This window comes from Macrobrachium rosenbergii, chromosome 25 (assembly GCF_040412425.1).
Source record: "Macrobrachium rosenbergii isolate ZJJX-2024 chromosome 25, ASM4041242v1, whole genome shotgun sequence".
NCBI classification, from domain to species: Eukaryota; Metazoa; Arthropoda; class Malacostraca; order Decapoda; family Palaemonidae; genus Macrobrachium; species Macrobrachium rosenbergii.
This window is the reverse complement of record NC_089765.1, coordinates 41,817,723-41,837,359: the sequence shown is the minus strand read 5'-3', so window position 1 is coordinate 41,837,359 and position 19,637 is coordinate 41,817,723. Positions and strand designations below refer to the sequence as shown.

The window sequence follows — 19,637 nt, the reverse complement described above, 5'->3', positions numbered from 1 at the left end:
AAATGTATCCGTTTCGAGGAAATTCTTCCCTCTCTTTGTCCTGTTCTCGTGTAATGACAGGTGTGAGTGCACAGATTCAACCGAAGTGATTATCTGGACCTTGTCATAAAGATGCGTTTGAGAAATTTTAGAAATTTCTAAAATCCCATTACGCTTATGTCAAGTCCGTGTAATTGCTCCCTAGCTGTATATTAAATCGAAATGCGGATATTTCTCAAGAATTATGTAGGATTGTTTGTCGAGTCTTTTGTACTATGATGTTTTACCAGGTAACCTCTCTCAAAAAAAAAAAAAAAAAAAGCGGGGTGGGTCGGGGTAGATAATGGTAGCTATTGAAAGTAATGTCATACACGACTAATGATAAAGAGATTTTTCCTTTTTTTACTCCTTTTCCCCTTGGTGCTGTGGTTGTCTGCCTAGTCTTACCAGCGAGGAAAACGAAGTCGATCACAAACCGGTTTCTTTAGAAAACAGTTTCCCTCTTTGTTCACATCTAGGATGGGGAAGAGCATGGGACATCCCAACTTCATCCAAAAAGAACTCCTGAAAATCGGAAGGAGAAAGATGAAAAATATATACTCGGTTGAGGATAGCGTAACTTCTGGGTTGCTTGTTGTTGTCTTAAATCCCTGGTGAACAACATAAAGCCTTTGGTGCACGCAGTGCCTATTCTTAGCCCTTCACAATCTTTCCTATTTTTTAAAGTGGATGGAAAACAACTTTGTCCCACAACTGTGTGTGTGTCAGTGGAAGTCTAATAAACGTGTATTTCCTCTGATGTACCAAAAATCGTACGTTGTAAAAGAATAACTTTATATATATGAAATTATTTCTCATTTGAATTACCAAGAGCATATTTTGAAGAAAATGAGGAACACGGTGAATGTAAATAAAAGGTAGTCCATTTATAGTATTTACACCAAACAGAAGCGACATGCATAGCCAGGCGAGAGCTGGGATCATCAAATGTCACAGGAGACATGACACATTGAAAACGAGTAGGTTGATTGACTGACTGACTGAATTAGTACGATAAACAGGCGCCGGAACAACATATGAAGGAATTGTAAGGTTCAAATGTCCTCGCGTGAAATCATGCAAAATCGAGAAAATGTAGCGACACTGCTAACAACAGACCGTAATGAAAGCCAAAGGAAACACAGCGGTTACGAAACGCAAGTGACGAAGCCTGGCGTGAGTAATCATTTTAGCATCCCGGCATGCAAGAAATTCCCAAGGAAAGGATTCTCGAGTAACAAAGACAACAGAATGAAACTTGAGACTGACGGAGGACAGAGAGAGAGAGAGAGAGAGAGAGAGAGAGAGAGAGAGAAAGCAGACAGGAAAAAGACTGGTTGATGATCATTACGACTGCAACAATGTGCAGATTCGGTTTTCATACTTCGGATTAGATTGGTTGGCTTATGAAACCATTCTTGTTTGTATTCGTTTCCTGTATATAGAAAACACCTTTTATGTTATTTGCTTCATGAAATCACACAGTTATTGCATTTTACATAGATATTTCTTGGTAAATCCTGTAACTTTGACTGAAAAACTGTTTTTATTGAAGAGAAACTATGCAATTTACTGTTTTCAGATGATGCGTGTGCTTTTAATGAATTTAAATATATATTAGTACATGTATGCATGTGCACTTGTGTAATTATTAAATTATGTGTAAATTAAAGAGGGATTTTATTACATCTTGAGCTGTGAAAACAATAGATAAAAAAAAGGTTGCACCACTTATTAATCCAGAAACAGCGCAGTTCTGATTTCCCCGTCCGAAAATGAAACTGTAATGATTGAAAATCTCTCCTCCTCCTCCTCCTCCTCCTCCTCCTCCTCCTCCTCCTCCTCCTCCTCCTCCTCCTCCTCCTCCTCCTCCTCCTCCTCCTCTTCGCATTCTATTTCCCACTGACTAAGATCTCTTAATTTGGTAGCTGAAGGTTCTCCATCCACTTCAGATATCTTGAAGTTGCATCAACAACAACTGTAAAGCTCCTCTTGATCTCTTAATGCCTCTCTCCGCAACACTTTCCAACTTTGTTATTGTTTTCCTTTTTTAGCCAGCTCTCTCTCTCTCTCTCTCTCTCTCTCTCTCTCTCTCTCTCTCTCTCTCTCTCTCTCTCTCTTCATTAGGAGACTACCTGAAATCCCTTAGGGAAAAGTTTGGAACTTTAAAACAAAAGAAAACCAGGGCAGATATTGAGAGCTCTCCCGGGTCATTTGTTTTGATCTGTGTATTAAAGTTACTGAAGTATACAGAAGTGGAGCGGATCAAGTGTTAAGTCAGGTTGAAACGTTTGTAATAATGGTGCAACTCCTAAATGTTTTAACTTGCAGATTTTTATTAATGGATTGTGTTTGCTGTATAGTCTGTTATAAAGTTTAACTACAGTTTTTAATTTTTAAATCAGCATAAGAAATTTGGCAGATCTGTGGTTGATAATAAATTGTTTTTAGTTTAAAATTCTCTTCTGTATTTTTCTTGACTTGATGGAAAGCCATTAAATTGAAAATGCCGTAATTATTATCACGCTCTTGCTGTGTGGTCCTTATTATGTTAGATTTGTGTGTGCGTGTGTGTGTGTATTTGTATGGCAGGCCGGAACGTTATCCTAATGCCCAGCCCCCCTCCTTTTTTTTTTTTTTTTTTTTTTTTTTTTTTTTGTATTTGACCTGTGGTAGGAAAGAATGTATAAATTCTCATGGCAAAATTTAACTCGATGGTGACTATTAGCACAGACACTGTAATGCTAAGTTATTTGAAATGCGTACGTAACCTAGCATTACAGCATTTCAAATTCGTTAGAAACCCTTAAACGGCTAACAAAAGACGGAAGTATTGTATAAAACAAAATGTTATTGGAACTTACAACCGTTTTAAAGAAGTCTAGTGTTGTGGTATTAGTTGGTGTTAAATGTTAAAAAAAATTCAGGTGGCTAAAACTCAAACATGGCTAAAGGAAATTCTGAAAATATATGAATTTAAGTTATTTATGCATAGATATACACTAACATATGCAAAGATACACACACACAGCACGTTAAAAGAAGAAGAAGAAGAAGTTGCTTTGTAAAAGTGTGTACAGAATTAATTCTAAACAGTCATTTACATATTCATCATATGCCGTTTGAGAGCACGGTTGTCGTTTTTTACTTTATTGTTTATTGATGTGTTATTTATGGTAATATATGTATATATATAATATATCTACAATATGAGTATATATACATATATATACATACATATATATATATATATATAATATATACATACATACTTATGTGTGTGTTTATGTGTATGTGTGTGTGTATTTAAGAAATGAAAAAGTCAAGGAAAACATTTTGGCTCGATTGGGTGTTAGCACAAGGTAATTAAGTCAAAGTAAATGTGAGGCGTGAGGTGGCTGAAAGGTTGTCAGATCATTATTAGTTAAAGCAGAAATTCAGATAGGTAGAAGTTAAAGTTGTTGACGAAAGATTGAAAATTTGTCTGTTTATGTAGTCAGCATAATTGAGTTTGAAAAAATGTAGTAAGGAGAGTGTGTAGAGAGAAAAAGCATGGAAAAAGGGCATGGACGTTAAGGGAGTAAGTAAAATTAGAGGATGGGCCATGAGAATAATGATTCTTTATGGATTTGTGCACGAAGGAAGAAGAAACAAAACTGTAAGTGGTGGGATGAGGAAACGAGAGAGTTAATGAAGAATAGAAACTGTATGAGATGTAATTGCTTGACAGAAGGAAAAATCATGTACATGTGTGCAGGAGGATGGACAGGGTAGTCAAAAAAGAAAATGAAAGAGAAGAAGTTAAGTAATGATAACAATAGAAGGGAGAAGGTGAACAAGAACGTTCGGGATGGTAATAAGTTGTTCTGTGTAGAAGTGCATAAAGAGCAGCAGTGGGCAAAAGGTCTCAGGAACAAAGATTTAAATGAGGAGATGCTCCTTAATGCAAATGCGGTCCAGGGTTTATAGAGCAAATACTGAAAATTTGTTGAAAGTGAATAGAGCCAAATGATGCAAGAATGGAAAGTTAGCGTAAGTTTGAGAGTATTCCTGTGATTGTGATTCCTGAATGACATAAGGAGGGTAATTAATAGGCTGAAGAATGGAAAGACAACAGAAGTCCTTGATATTACAAGAATGTGTGACTGAGTGTTTGACCAGGGTTTGCAAGGAAAGCATCGATGAGAGGCAAGTTGCAATCGAATAGGTTAGAGGTATAGTTGCCGTCGTGAGGTTGAAATATTAGTTTTTTAGTTGTTTTCTGGTATTGTCTTCTTCGGTGGATTTCCACTTGGTACTATAGAAGCTAGGCAAACATACGCACATATACACGCACATTGTATTATATATATATATATATATATATATATATATATATATATATATATATATATATATATATATATACACACACACACATATATATATATATATATATATATATATATATATATATATATATATATATATATATATATATATATTGTACGCGTGTACGTTTGCGTAACTTCCACAGTGCCAAGTGGAAATCCATATTCCCTAATGTCTGGGGAAACCCATCGAAGAAGACAATACCAGAAAACAATTAAGAAAATAAAATTTCAACCTCATGACAGCAACATTCGCCATGCGCTCGAAGCATACAGCGTGTCTGCTTTGTCAAGATGTTCACATTTTACATCAGCTTTATATCATAGGTACTTCTGTGGCAGGTATAAACTTTCAGTTATTGAATACTTATTCAACGGCCACCGTAACCAAAATACAGACGTCTTTAAAGAACGCTACTCGTAATCAAAATGAACAGTGAATATTTCTTTCAGAAAGGTCAACCCAGTTTAACCGTGGTAGTCAGTCAGTCAGTAAGCCGTATACTTTGTGAAATCGCCACCCTCTGAAAACCTCCCTTTAATTGAATCGTTACTGACACCTCCTGCTTTCGTAATGTTATAAACCTCTTTCTTCTCCTATCATTACATATTTTCCCCTTGCTTTCTTTTCTTTTATCCGTACGCTTGTGTGAGTAACTTCCGACGAATCATAACTAATAATAGCGTCATGAATAACAATGGACATTTACTCTTCAATTACCCATTTCCGGTCTCCTTTAGATGAGCACTGCCATGCCCATCTTTTCTCTATCGCATTCGCCGCTGCATGAGCAAAAAAACATTTCAAGAATGCAGTAAGCCTATACATTTTACAGAAGAACTCTCATACGCTGACGTAGATACGAGCGATTTATTTTCCATTTACTACAAAGAAAAATCGAAAGAATAAAACACTGAACATCATTGGAGTCGTGTGATCACAGACACTGATGGTGTCACAAGCAGCTCGACCTTGGGACTGGTCAGGGATGGTTAATGACTTATGTTAATAAAGTGGACCTGTTTTCTCCACTACCCTGAGAAAAAGCAACCATGACGTCATATGAAAATATAAGTCCTTTGCATTATGTATGCAGTTCAGATACCATATGTGGAGTGGGAATAAAGTTATTGTGCTGTAATCCATATCATTCTCTTTATTAATTGCCAAGAGTTCTCTCTCTCTCTCTCTCTCTCTCTCTCTCTCTCTCTCTCTCTCTCTCTCTCTCTCTCATATATTAAATTATTTATATTAGAAGAAGAATATGTATATCAACTATATTTGTTTTTCAGTTTCTTTGCATCAGTTAATCCAAGCAAAGTGTGATAACTTTTAACTTTGAAGATTAAAGGGTTAGCCACGAAACTCATGGAGTACTGTACGGAAACAAAATACAGACTTGAAATGACTGAAGTGCTCCGATGCTGCTTGAAAGAGGTGCTAAGTGCAGTGCTCAGATGCTGCCTGAAAGAACTACTGTATTAACCATGCGACTTTATTGCTTAAATGTTGTGTAAGTTTTTGGAAAGGCACAAAATGAATGGAATGATCGTAGGTAGCTGAGAAAACTAGTCCACTTCATCAACGTAGGTCTGGAGAACGCTTTTCAATTTTATGTAAGTAGAGAAAAGATGAAGGAAAAGATCCGTGTCATTTGCCAGACGAATAAAGAGGAAGGTTGCTCTTGCCTGCCGTAGTTGTCAGTTTGTCTAGTAAAAGGAATGAGAAAGTACTTCTCAGTTTCGTAGCAGAAGCAGTAAGAGATCTCCCTCTTAGCGAATAGTGTGACTTTTTCAGCACTTCAGCAGGAGATGAATGCTGACTCTCTGCAAAACGAGTAGCGCTCAGATTCCCGAGTTGCTGACGCTCGAAGTGAAAGCGGAAGCCCTATATTGAAATATCTCTGCGGTAGATGGCCAAATGGGATATCTCCCGACGATGGTCTGATTCGCAGTGACCTTTAGCCGAAAGCAGATCAATTTCAATAATGTCTTCTTGAAGATCAGTTTCCCCGTGAGGCTGCACACATCCCAACAGGAGAATATTCTTCTTGCAGTGGTAGAAGGAAAACAAACTGGCATAGGCTATGTGGCACTGTTACTTCATTTATGTCACGCCCGGACACTTTATTGACAATCAAATTCCATGGCAACTTTATACACTCATTTAATTCTGCGCAGTATTTTCTCTTAAGAATATAGTGAGCTAATTTTTTTTTTAATGTTGAGACACGTTTTAAAGAACACTATTTTGTAGTTCTTTTTTTATGCGAATCACGCCTGGGAAAAATCTAGTTTTCTGCTGATCCTGCAACGATCGCGTCTTTTTTTTTTTCCTTTTTTTCTCTTTTTGAGGTCTTTGGCCTTGGAAGCGGAATTAGATTTAAACCCGATCAGGGAGGTTCAACTTCAGCTGATTTGGGGAAAAATTTCTTCGCCCGTTTGCAAATTGAATGCTTCACTGTGTCTTTCATTTCCTTTCTTATTGGTTTACGGAGAAAAATGATTGAAAATTTCTACAGCTTCATTCAGTTTTTCATGCCCACTGTCTTTGCAAGATTTTTTCCGATTGGAATTACAATACTGTATCTGTGGAAACGGATGCTTAATGTAATTTTTTAAAGCGTTAAGAATCATTTCTTCCACTTAATTAGAGTCGGTAGGTGATAGTAGTGTGCTGATAACTAATAACATTTGTTAATTTTTGTATTTAGTTTATTTAGGAAGTAGCCTTGTAAATCCAACACGTTTATTTCTAGATTTTTTAAATGAATTGCCTGTGAGGCTCTGATACTGTTTGTTTTGATTATTTTTGTACTTATTATTTTTTAATAACATATTGCTTTTCAAATAAATACCCTTTAAACCTAAGTTCTTATTACTGATGAGCTGTAATGAGTAGACAAGCACAAGCCTGTGAATTTTGGTGAGGTTAAAAAGTCCCTACAAGCACAAAGGGGTCAAAGAATGGATGACTTAAGAGTGAAATGGATAAAGGAAGGTTCACTTCGTGTAATTTTAAATGTGAATTTTTAAGTGCTCTATTCAGCTAGGAAAGCGTTAATGGGTGCAAAGAAAATCGAAGCGTGTAATTGGAAATATGGTGAATATTAGAATTTTTTTCAAACACACCATTGATTCTCATTTGAGGTGGAACCTCCAAACCCTATTTGTTATATCCTGCAAAATACATCATGTTGTCCGTTACATGCATCGTCATATTTACACATCAGGGCTTAACACATTATAATGCTTTGAGTTAACGTTAACTTGACAAGTGAAATAATTAGAGACGTAAAGGCGATATGGTAGATTAAAAGAAAGCTTTTTTAGTAGGCAATGGTTTTAAGGAATTACGGTATGTCCTGTAAAATACTTGAACAAATAGTCCAACAACCTTTGGCAAGTTACATTTTTAATATACAGGCACGAGAAAGAAGCATTTTTGTGCTTGTTATATTTTCCTTTTGACAAGTTTCGATATTGAAAGAGCATCGAGGATTCAAAGAATGCAGGAAATGCAGTGGACAGTGAAATCGAGGCGATGAGGGGAGAAAGACAGTGCATAAAGTGCATTGTCACAAGCGGTGTGATTTGCTTTTGAGAGATCTTGCAGCCACAGTGATGCTGCAGAATCCTTGAAGGAGACTTGCTTACGTACAACGTCAGTCATTTTCAGTTGCTTACTATCACTCTCGCTTGTTCTAGCGCACGGCATAAAAACAACTCCTTAATAGAAAGGCTCATTTTTATTCTCTAGTGTTTTAAACCATAAGCGTTCACATGACTTACACAGATATTTTATTACTGATTTTGTTAAATTGTCTCTAAGCAGAAAGTTAATCTTCCACTGACGTTTCTCGTTGGATAGGCTCAAAATATTATCTCCCTCTCTCTCTCTCTCTCTCTCTCTCTCTCTCTCTCTCTCTCTCTCTCTCTCTCTCTCTCTCTCTCTCTCTCTCTCTCTCTCTCTCGGAGTTTGCATTTTTAACATTAATTCGTTTCCCTCGACAAGGGGCGGTGCCAAAGAAAAAATAACTCGGCGATCACTACTACATTCATACTCTAACTGTGCAGTCATGTATTTGTCTTTTTCCCAGACTTTAAATGCAGTCAGGAAATTACATTTTATTCGATAAACAAGAATCTCAGACGGTTCTGATGCGGACGCCATAACGATAAGACCTACTGCGCGTTAGCTTGATCATGTTTTCGGGCATTTGTGGAAACCCAGACTGATAATTAGACCACCACGTAATGCAGTAGGATTCTGCTTCCGCAGTAATGAGGCAAGAAATGTCCCCTGTTCAGTGCTAGTGATAATTTAACCGGAATTATTAGATTTATATGTCCATCTCATTTGACCCTGAATAATGCGATTACTCAACATAACTTATGCAACGTCAGTACCTGTTGCAGTTGAGGCACCGTTTGGAGGCTTTAGTAGCTCTGTGGGTTTGTGAGCATTACATCTATTTTTCGTTTTGCGTCTAATTTCCTTATATCATTATGGTTCTTAATTCTACATACCTTAGTTTTTCTTTTGGCCCCTTTTTTGCTTTTCAGTCTTCTACTGGATAGGAGGCAATGAATTGTCCGTCCTGTCGGCCTTCGCAAAAACTATATGAAATACCGGAAATTTGTCCGGCCACGAGCTAATAATGTCATATTCCTTGTGAATGTTTGCACGCGAGTGCGTTTTCCGTTACATGACAGGTTCAGTGCGATTGTCTTTCAGTCCTTCTTCCACGGGAGTACAAGCAGCGTACGTTGTATGGCGTGCCCTTTTGTCCTCTCTTGACCTTTGAGTGTAGAGGATGATAAGATAGAGGATTCGTGTAATTGGGGAAACATGTTTTGCTCTCTTTTTGAGGTTTATTGGATGAGCAGAAAGAGCAAACACAGGCATTTAGGCTTAACATTCGTGTGTATATATTTTCGGATAACTTTCGTAGATTCACATGGGCATGCACTTGCGGTCGCGAAAATGTCACATGACCGTTGTACATGCATAATCTAAACCTCGAAGGGAGAAACGCTCATGTGTACTACAATACTGTACCACTTGCGTCCAGAATTGTACACGGAGGGATGCATATATTCCTGCAACTGGATTACATATAAAATGATAGTATCATTTTTCTGAGCCTGACAGGAAACTAATGAATATGGAGAAGTGACGGAAGCTCAGAGCTCGAAACGGAACCGATTCGCCGAACAGAAATCTGTTCTTGATCGAAGGGCCCGGGGCCACGGGATATGGGGAATTACAGGAAGGACTTGGATTGGTGAAGGTCACGGGTGGGGGAGGGAGGGGAACGGGGGAGTATGGGTAGGGGTAGGTTGTGCGATGAATCATTTGTATCTGGTACACTATGACCTTTGGAAGCACAGGACTCAGGTTTTCGGTGCATATACCCTTAATTCGCCATCTATACTTAGCACGCAGCCATCCCCACGCAGTCAGTCAGGCCGTCTGCTATCGCAGTTATCTCCCTTCCCTGGATATCCACTTCTGTGGTCCTTATCTCTCAGAGGCCTTAATGGTCACTCTGTTTGTCATGCTGGTTATGCCCAGTCCTCCTTCTGCATTTTATTCCTTCAAATTCTGTCATTCTTTTACATTCCTCGTTATTATATTGTGATAAAGACGGGAAATTATGAGAAGAGAAAAAAAGCTTTTCACCCAGCATTTGATATTTAGTACAGAACATTCAACATTTTAAGGGAAACTTGGCTTACAATTAAGCTGTGAAAGCTATGAAAGAAAAGGTACTACATAAGGCTTATGCTCTATGTAGTACTCGCATCAACTGTTTCATGTATAGGGATTACTGAGTTCATTAGCGCAATTATGCGAAGCAATACAAGCCGTCTGGGTTTTAATTTTTGATTCCTCTGTTATTCCGCACGCACTGGGAAAAACTTGTGACAGAATCGATAGAAGGCAATGGCGAGAGCCTTGACAACATATGCTATAAAAGATAAGATATGTAAATCATTTAAAAGATTTGTGATGTTCTGTTGAATATTATTATGGATGGTGTGACGCTATAAGGAAATCAGTTATAAGTGGAAAGTTGTGGGATAAGAAAATGGGTCTGAATGGAGTGGGGAATGGTTCATTGCAGATGGTATAGCGCTAATTAGGGACAGTGGAGGGAAACTGCAAAAACAAGTGAAAGACTTTGGTATTGCTTGCAAGAAAAAGTTGAAGGTGACCGAGAGTGCTGTTTTAAGGATAAATGGAATCCAGTACTTATGGGTATTTGGGAGTCAGTACAACGCCCTATGGTAGAATGAGAGGAGTCAGAATTGAAGGAAGGTAGGCATTAGGGTGCAATCAAAAGATTCAGATGAGACCTTTAGATTTCTGTGTAAATGAAGGTAGGGGTATATGAACGTTTTTAGATGAATTGTTTGTGTATTAGAAGTGGCATAAGAAGACAGTTGAAAAGGTTTGTGTAGGTGGAAGGATGGTCAAAATGTTTTTGGATGGTTTGGTCTTGTGGAAAGAACAGAGAACGAAAAGTTGGTGAGGAGAAGTTATAATTACGAAATGTTAGGAGGTAGGACGAGAGTAAGACCAGACCTTAGGTAACTGTGATTATGTAGCACGGTCTGAAATGCAGCCGATGAGCCTTTTTGCTTATGTATAAAACAGCTAATGCTTTAGAAGTTTGCTGCAGAGGGGTTTATTTATGATGAGGCATTTAAAGTATGAATTGGTAATGAATAGTTTTATATGTGGAATAGCCTCTTTTTGGGGATTGGTTTATGTTGAAATTATATATATATATATATATATATATATATATATATATATATATATATATATATATATATATATATATATATATATATATATATATATTGCAACAAAGGGTTACCCTTCCCAAGTCAACTTGCCCTCCAAGCTTTGCAAAGGAACATAGAGTAAAGCATGACTTGCATTCCTTCAAGAGAATGTTACTGTGACTTGAATTTTTTATTCTTTTCAAAAGAAGTGCAGTAACTTTTAATCACACTGCTGACTGACAAGGAGGTCATGGAAAACACTGCTCCTTCTTAAATCTCTTGTTATCGTTCCCTGGACTCCCTGTTAATCCTTTCTCTCGACCCAGTGACTGCCTCGAAACCTTTTGGAAGGCCCCATAGCAACCAACTGCCATGTGGTCGTTTCCTTATCATACGGCTGACCAGACAATTGTGAGGTCACAGGATTGCACCAAAACCTATGTGTGCAGCCATAAAAAATGGAATCCTGAGAGCATGGGAAGATAATCCAGTGAGGTCATAAAAGGAGCTACGCAACCCGAACCAAAGGAGACATGCCCTGGCAGCAGATCCCACAACATTGTCCCCTTAACCTCTGCCCCATCAGGGCCATATCCTAAACATGTGGCTGTTTTCTTAGCCCTGCATTTTTGAAGTGCTAAGTCCCTTCCTACCCCCCCTCTCCCCCCCCCAATCTGGCAAAATGACGAGAACCCATGCTCCGACAGAAGACGGAGTTCTAACCACAGAAACCTACTCTACAGTGCCGTTGAAGTGGATTTCCCAAACATCTTCAGTTATCCTTTTGATATCGTAATTTAGTTTTTCGGCAGGACTGTTTACCTGTCCAATTTATTCCCCATCCTTCTGATTTTGTGTTAATGTAAATATATGTGGTTTTAAGTGACCCTAAGTGCAACATTCCCCGTTGAGTAAAGCCATCAGCTCATCTCTTTCTTCTTATGGTTTTACTTGACCCCACAATATCAGTCAGATAAGTAAATTTTCTTGGTAAGTAAATCCTTTCTCCTGTTAGGTCACAAAGGTAACTTCCCTGCTCAGGTTTTATAGTCCCTTCCCAGGTAAAAACATAAATATATATACATATATATATATATATATATATATATATATATATATATATATATATATATATATATATATATATATATATATATATATCAAGTATTGAGTGATGAAGAGTGGATAAGCACACTGTTAAAAACTCATCATTCCTCTGTTGACCTAACCAGTGACTTAGATACTCAGTGATTAGTTGCCTTTGGGTCGCAACTAGTGTTGTAAAGTGCCCTAGGACAGCAACTTCATCCTAAAAGATCTGCTGAGAGCTGAATGGCTAACATCCTCAGAAGCCATCTTTCTAAGATGTGGTGCAGGGTGAAATATTTATCATTATCAGCTTCAATGCCATGTGGTATGAAGGGCCTTTGTGAAATTTTACCTTCATATCCTGCCTGTGCTTTCCCTTCCACAATTCTCCTCACATCTCTAGCCTCCCGTTTCATGATTTTCATCCAAGTTGATCTGGGTCTTCCAGGTCTTCTGGTACGTTAAGGATCCCAGCTTGGCCCAGCTGACACTATCACGTACCATTCTTGCCTGGGCAATGCGGAGGACCTCTCTAAGCCATCACGATTTCTCCTTCGTCATCATCTCATCTGTGAATGGAATTCCAGTAGTCTCCCAAATGGCAACATTGCTGGCTCGTAATATTCTTCTTAAAACCTTATTCTCAAGTTAGCAAAACCTTTTATACAAAACTAATATATAATCTTACTATCGTATACAGTTTCATGTTTGATTCCAAATCCTCATTCAGCCTGCCAATTGTTTTATTTACCAGTTTTAAAATTCTAATTCAAGAGAGCCACTATTGAAGATTGGTATTCCTAAATGTATGAAAAATTTGATCTCATTCATTCTGTCACTATTTACCCTTATTTCATCCCTTTGAGCATACTGAGTCTTCATTGTTTATGTCTTCTTTAGATTGATCAAAAATCTCGCCTCTACAGACATATCATACATTCGATTACGCAAGCTTTGTAAATCTTGCGTTGTTTTGTTTGTTAAAATAGTACGTAATTATTTTAAGTTCCCATTTCTGTCAGTATACCTGTCTAAACCTTTGCCAGCTCCAAACATTGTTCCATTATAGAATACATAAATAAGTCAAGCAAAGAAGGTGACCACTGCATATGTATACAGCATATATATATATATATATATATATATATATATATATATATATATTATATATATATATATATATATATATATATATATATATATATATATATATATATATATATATATATATATATATATATATATGCTGTATACATATGCAGTGATTTTAAGTTAACATTAGCGTACTACTGGGAAATGTTGTCACCTTCCTTGCTTGATTTTTTTTATATATATATATATATATATATATATATATATATATATATATATATATATATATAGAGAGAGAGAGAGAGAGAGAGAGAGAGAGAGAGAGAGAGAGAGAGAGAGAGTCCTGCAAAATTTTTGTCTCTCGGTGAATGAATTCTTTGGATCTGAAAGTGATGGTTATAAAGTAAATGCTTCCTATGACGTTACCGTATGAGGATGCGATATATCTGGCTGTGTTTGCTGAAAGTCTAATCTTTTGAGTGGTTTGGTTACTGTAGGTAAAGTGGCTGCTCATACAAGATCAAACACATTAACATCTCCCTGTTTTAGATAACCTAAGGCTGATGTATTTTTCTTCCTAATAAAAGTGAAACGTAGACTTATTGTATCCTATAGTAAGTACTTACTTTATTTTTGTCAGCCGCTATCTTTCGATTAGCAAACACATTTTTTGATTAATTAAAAATGGTCCACTCCTACGCCAAATTATGCTTGACTAATCACTTTTTATCTGATAACGATTTCTGTTATTTTTCGTAGAAGATTATGAGGTTTTGTGACATGATGTCAGAGTCTGTCCATCATTCAATGTCATAGCCCTGGTAATCAGGAGACAGCCGCGAATTTTTTTTTTTTTTAATGAAAACTAGTATTGTATGTTTGATAAATATTACGAAAAGCGTACTTTTTTTTTATTTCATTAGTTACTGTATAATAACCCATGCTACTTAATTTCCTTCTTCTTGAGATGCTTGAGAATCCCTTCTCCATGAATATCGGTCGTAGGGTCCTGTACCCTCTTGAACGCTCAGCATCCCTTCTGCAGCTAATTCAGTCGGGAAATCAGGTTAAACGATGATATATTCGCAGACAATCAGTTATGTGTGAAATTTCTGGAACAAAAGATAAGATATCATTCTGCATGCAAAACCGAATCCTAATTCCCAATTAATGTTACTTTAGTTATTAAAGTCTTGAATAAAATGACCTCTGCGAAGGTGTAAGGATTCGAAGGTCGCAAATTAGAGGTCATTTCTCATTTCGTTTCGTCCATAAGAAATGCAGACATAGCCTCCCGATTGTAAACTCAAAAGCATGCTTCATTTCCAACATGAAAACCTCTATCGCTCACACAGCTCTTCCTTAGGCGAGTCGGTAGAGTTGTGGCCTTGCACTCGTTAGGCCCGAGTTCGACTCTCCGGCCGGCTAATGAAGAGTTAGAGGAATTTATTTCTGGCCATAGAAATTCATTTCTCGCAATAATGTGGTTCGGATTCCATAATAAGCTGTAGGTCCCGTTGCTGACTAACCAATTGGTTCTTAGCCACGTTATATAAGTCTAATCCTTCGGGCCAGCCCTAGGAGAGCTGTTAATCAACTCAGTGGTCTGGTAAAACTAAGGTATACTTTTCTATCGCTCACAGCACCTTAGCCACTTTGCTATGCATCCTCAACTGGCTCCACATTGCCAATTCACCAGTTGTCATAAGCCTACTTTAGGTCTATATATGCCACTTTAATTTTTTTCCTTTTCTTACAACCCTCCGGTATAATGTTATTATAACAAACACTAGACCCATACATCTTCTTCCTTGTTTAAACCCACGCTGTTCTACTCCTATCAATCCTTCTATCATCTGTGTATGTGAGTGTATACGTGTGGTGTACGTATATTGTCTTGCATCCCTGGAAAGGCTCAGAGGTATAAACACCAATCAGTCTTCATTCTATATAAGTAAATGGTAGAATGTTTTGGAAGATTTATAATAATTGCGCGTTCACTAATGGAATCTTTCATTCTTGCAGGTGGGAGACCATCTCTCATCTTTCAACCCAAGTCGATGTTGATCCGGTAGCACATAGGTAAGTGGAATTATATATTTAAATATCGTTCATCAGAAAGAATTTAATTTATCAAGTTTTTCGTCTCAAGTTTCTCAGTGTAATTTCTTTCAATCGAATTTTGCTGCGCGCAAAAACATTCATTTAATTCCTTACCTTATCAGATTTGATAGAATTATAAGTTTGTTTTCTTACCGTTTGACCTACTGTACATGGAACTATTTACTTTTCCTCATTATTCTGTGGGTATAGAACCGTACAAGATACTTAGCAAAACATTTGTAATATTGACGGTGAAAAAAAGTAATAACGTGGCCGTCTTATGATAACATTAGGTGTGAACCATCACTGCTCCAAAAGTAGTTGCTCATAATGTCTGATATATAACCAGAAGTTTTTTTTTTATCTGCTGCGATCAAATTATCTTTTAATTAGCCTGGGACTAGAAAAACGTCAAGGTGGTGAGTGTCTTTATCAGGACCAATAGCAGCAAATTTTTACACACATTTCGTGCAAATATCCAGGTAAAAAATATTAACGGAAGCATGTGACCTTGAAAAAATGTATACCTCACTTGCGAACGTTATACTTTACTTTATACCTGCCAGTCACCTGTCAAATCATTCGCATTTCGTGATTTTGCTAATTGTAGATGCATTCCATGCAAGTCCCTCTCCAGTATATAACCATGCACTGGTCTCGAATCTTTGGCGTTGGATATTATGCTTTTATCGAATAATTCTTTTGCTACATACTTGAAGAAAGATGTTCGTGGTACAGGATGTCGATCAAATCATAATTACCTGCAACAAGGCTATGTTTTTTGTTTTTGTCCTGTGTGTTTTTTGTCTCTTCTTTTGTTAGCAAGATTGTGCTAAGATTTTTCCATGGATTTGTATTAAAGTTTGAACAACGACGAGCCTTTTGACTGACAACAGGTGATTGTACTTTGGGAGATTCAGATCTTGATAACGGACCTTTTGAGGGGACGGTGGATTGCTCAACGTTCGTCGTTGTTTTGTGGCCCCCAGACATTTTCTTTATTTACTTTACAGTGTTTATATGTATGTATATATATATATATATATATATATATATATATATATATATATATATATATATATATATATATATATATATATATATATATATATATATGTATATAAAGTGAGTGGTATAAGTGCGCGGCTTTAGGTTTTTTATGTAGATTTTTGCGCATGTATGTTTTTGGACATGTACACACGATTGAATGCGTGTATGCCTGTGTTAGGGGAATGAAATATATAAGATAATTTCATCTCAGCAGAGAAGTTGATGATTTAGATTTAAAGAAATATAGTTGTGATCAGAAAGTAGTACCTACTGTAGTTCACGAGTTCCATGACTTTATTGTATCAGGAAGTGCAATACGATGAGAACACCGCTAGTTGTGATAAAAATATTCCAAGAAAGGTTGGATGAATCCCCAGTAACGCGGCTGGAAAGGCAGTGGTAGTTTCCCTTTTTTTTTTTTTGTCGGTGATGATTATAATTCACACAACGTTAGGAGGAGTCCTGTTTGCCCATTTTCCATAAGTTACATTTTAACAAGGAACTCCACAATTTTATTTAGTGCGTGCTACTCGTTTTGCCGAGCGTCAGCATCCACGTTCCGTTTAGATGCCACAGTTTCGCGCTATAAAATACCAGAAATCTTCTTTTTTTATTTCTTTTAATGCAGAATTCAGGAGAAGTGTTATCATTTCGACAAAGAGGTTATGTTTTGGTAGTTTGAAAGTTTTTCAGCAGGACTATACAAAAAAGTGATGCGTAGATTTTATAGAAAATTTTCCCTAACTGACTGGCGATAAATTATTGCATTTATGAAAAGATAGAAGCGTAACTTAAGGGAAGAGGAGTGCTCAGCCCTGGCGGAGGTTTGCGGCCTTCGACCGTTCCCGTTGACAGTTTTATAGATGAATATTCTCATTAGGTCAGTAGAGGCATAATACTTAGTCGTCGTTTTTTCTCATGTGCTGCCATTACAGATTCAATTTTAAAACTGGATACAAGTATAACGAATGAAATTACCATACGCAATACTTTCACGTCATTCTTGAACAAACAAATGAACCTTTGTTGAAATAATTGAGTATGCTGTCGTAAGTGGTATAATTATTAAGTAATTTTCTTAATTTCACACAAAAAGCAAGAGCAGCTTAGCGCAACCGATTTTAGAACGTTGTCAGAGCGTAATGCTACTCTTAAGAAGCTCCGCCACAATTACCATGGCTTCTCTGGCGCTTCTGAACTGCCGTATATGATGAGGTATGTGTTTACTTTGTGTTGATGTTTGCTATCTGTTTTTACACTTATATCTTTTTATCGAATGTAGCAGTGTGATTCTTTTTACATAATGGCGTTCTATCTTGTGGAGTCTCATTGTTAACCCAGTATGCTGATGTTGAAATATTAATACAGTAATGATAAGATAACGTTTCAACTTCATAGTATGAGCATTGCTAAATTGTACAGTATAGTTCAAGCACTATTCATAGATTTCTTAGTTTGAATATCCACCATCTTTTTTTTTTTTAGCATTGTTGAAAAATTGAGTAAATATGATGCAGAACCACTAGCATCAAACAGAAGACTGAAGTGATTTTAAGACTGCCTTACATACAGGAAATTGCGAGAGAGGTGAATCAAGTTGGGGAACGATAGTCATGCTCTCCACTGTATGTGTGCAAAATAGCAGGTGTCTGAATAGGGTCGAGTTCAGGTCTCCGTAAATTGTGCTGGTCATTTTCCCCTGAACGGTGATCAAAGGTGAAGGCTCGAGGAATTGTTGAATTTGGTAAAGGAATGAGTGTTTTGAAGGTGTAAATCTTGCAGATGAGGTTAAGAAAATAGCGGACTGATTTATTTTGTTGATAATCCGTCGGAGCAAGATCTCATATATTTTATCGGATAATGAGTGATTAGTGTGCTGTGTACGCTGTAGTTAACGAATTTTAATAGTGCTGTGAGTTATGAACGTAGTTATTTTTGCGGTGGAAAAGTATATGAAAAGGGAAATGGTCTTCATTTTTTACGCATATTTTATGTCAGGGCCTTAAATCTTTTTCACATGTATTTTGTGCTTTCATTTCGAGCCCTTGATTTGTATTTTGTACTCTGAAAAGCTCTTAATTAAATTAGCGACACCTAACGAAAAAAAAACTAAGCAAAGACGTTTGAGAAGAGTTAGCCGAGAAAACCGATACAAAGTAAACTGCTGCTTCTTGTCTGTATGGTCGGCTCGTTTTTTTTTTCTTTTTTTTTTATGCCGTACCCCGTTATTCATGAACATATTGCCTATAATGATCATCATCTTGTTGCCACCGAGGACCACAGTACAGTTGATGGTCGGCTCCTCTGTAGGGATTTTAGTTTGCTTAGATGTTCCGGAGTTTTTCTTCACATCACATTTTACTCTTCATGAATGGGTAGAAATAGGATTTTATCATGGAGTAAGCATGTTTCTTCCATGTTGGTCTAGATATAATTAAGCTGTGAAATATGTATGTATATATATATATATATACATATATACTATATATATTTATTTTATACACACATATACACACATATATATACACTACTTTATATATATACTCTACTTTATACAAGAAATAGTTCAAGTAAATGTACACAAACTAACTTACGTCTCTCTCCCACTAACTCTTTCTGCACAAGAGTATTACGTGAATTCTCTCTCTCTCTCTCTCTCTCTCTCTCTCTCTCTCTCTCTCTCTCTCTCTCTCTCTCTCTCTTATATATATATATATATATATATATATATATATATACATATATATATATATATATATGCATGTGTAACATACAGAGACACTTGTACACACACACACACATATATATATGAAAGAGAGAGAGAGTGACAGACAGAGAGAATTCACATAATACTGTTGTACAGAAAGAGTTAGTGGGAGAGAGACGTAAGTCAGTTTGTGTACGTTTACTTGAAATATCTCTTGTAGCCTATAAAAAGTATATATGTATATATATATATATATATATATATATATATATATATATATATATATATATATATATATATATATATATATATATATATATACACATACATACATGTAAATAGAGAGAGAGAGAGAGAGAGAGAGAGAGAAGAGAGAGAGAGAGAGAGAGAGAGATGATGGTGGAAGTGGG

The 19,637-nt window shown here is 36.7% G+C and overlaps 1 long non-coding RNA gene across 1 annotated transcript in view; it reads left to right on the top strand.

Annotated features, from left to right (window-relative positions):
• The window catches only part of LOC136852608 (uncharacterized), a 156,346-nt gene that overhangs the window by 90,559 nt on the left and 46,150 nt on the right, over nucleotides 1-19,637 (top strand). Inside the window, exon 2 of the long non-coding RNA XR_010857196.1 lies at nucleotides 15,393-15,449. This is a non-coding gene — a long non-coding RNA (uncharacterized lncRNA). The remainder of the gene's footprint in view (nucleotides 1-15,392; nucleotides 15,450-19,637) is intronic.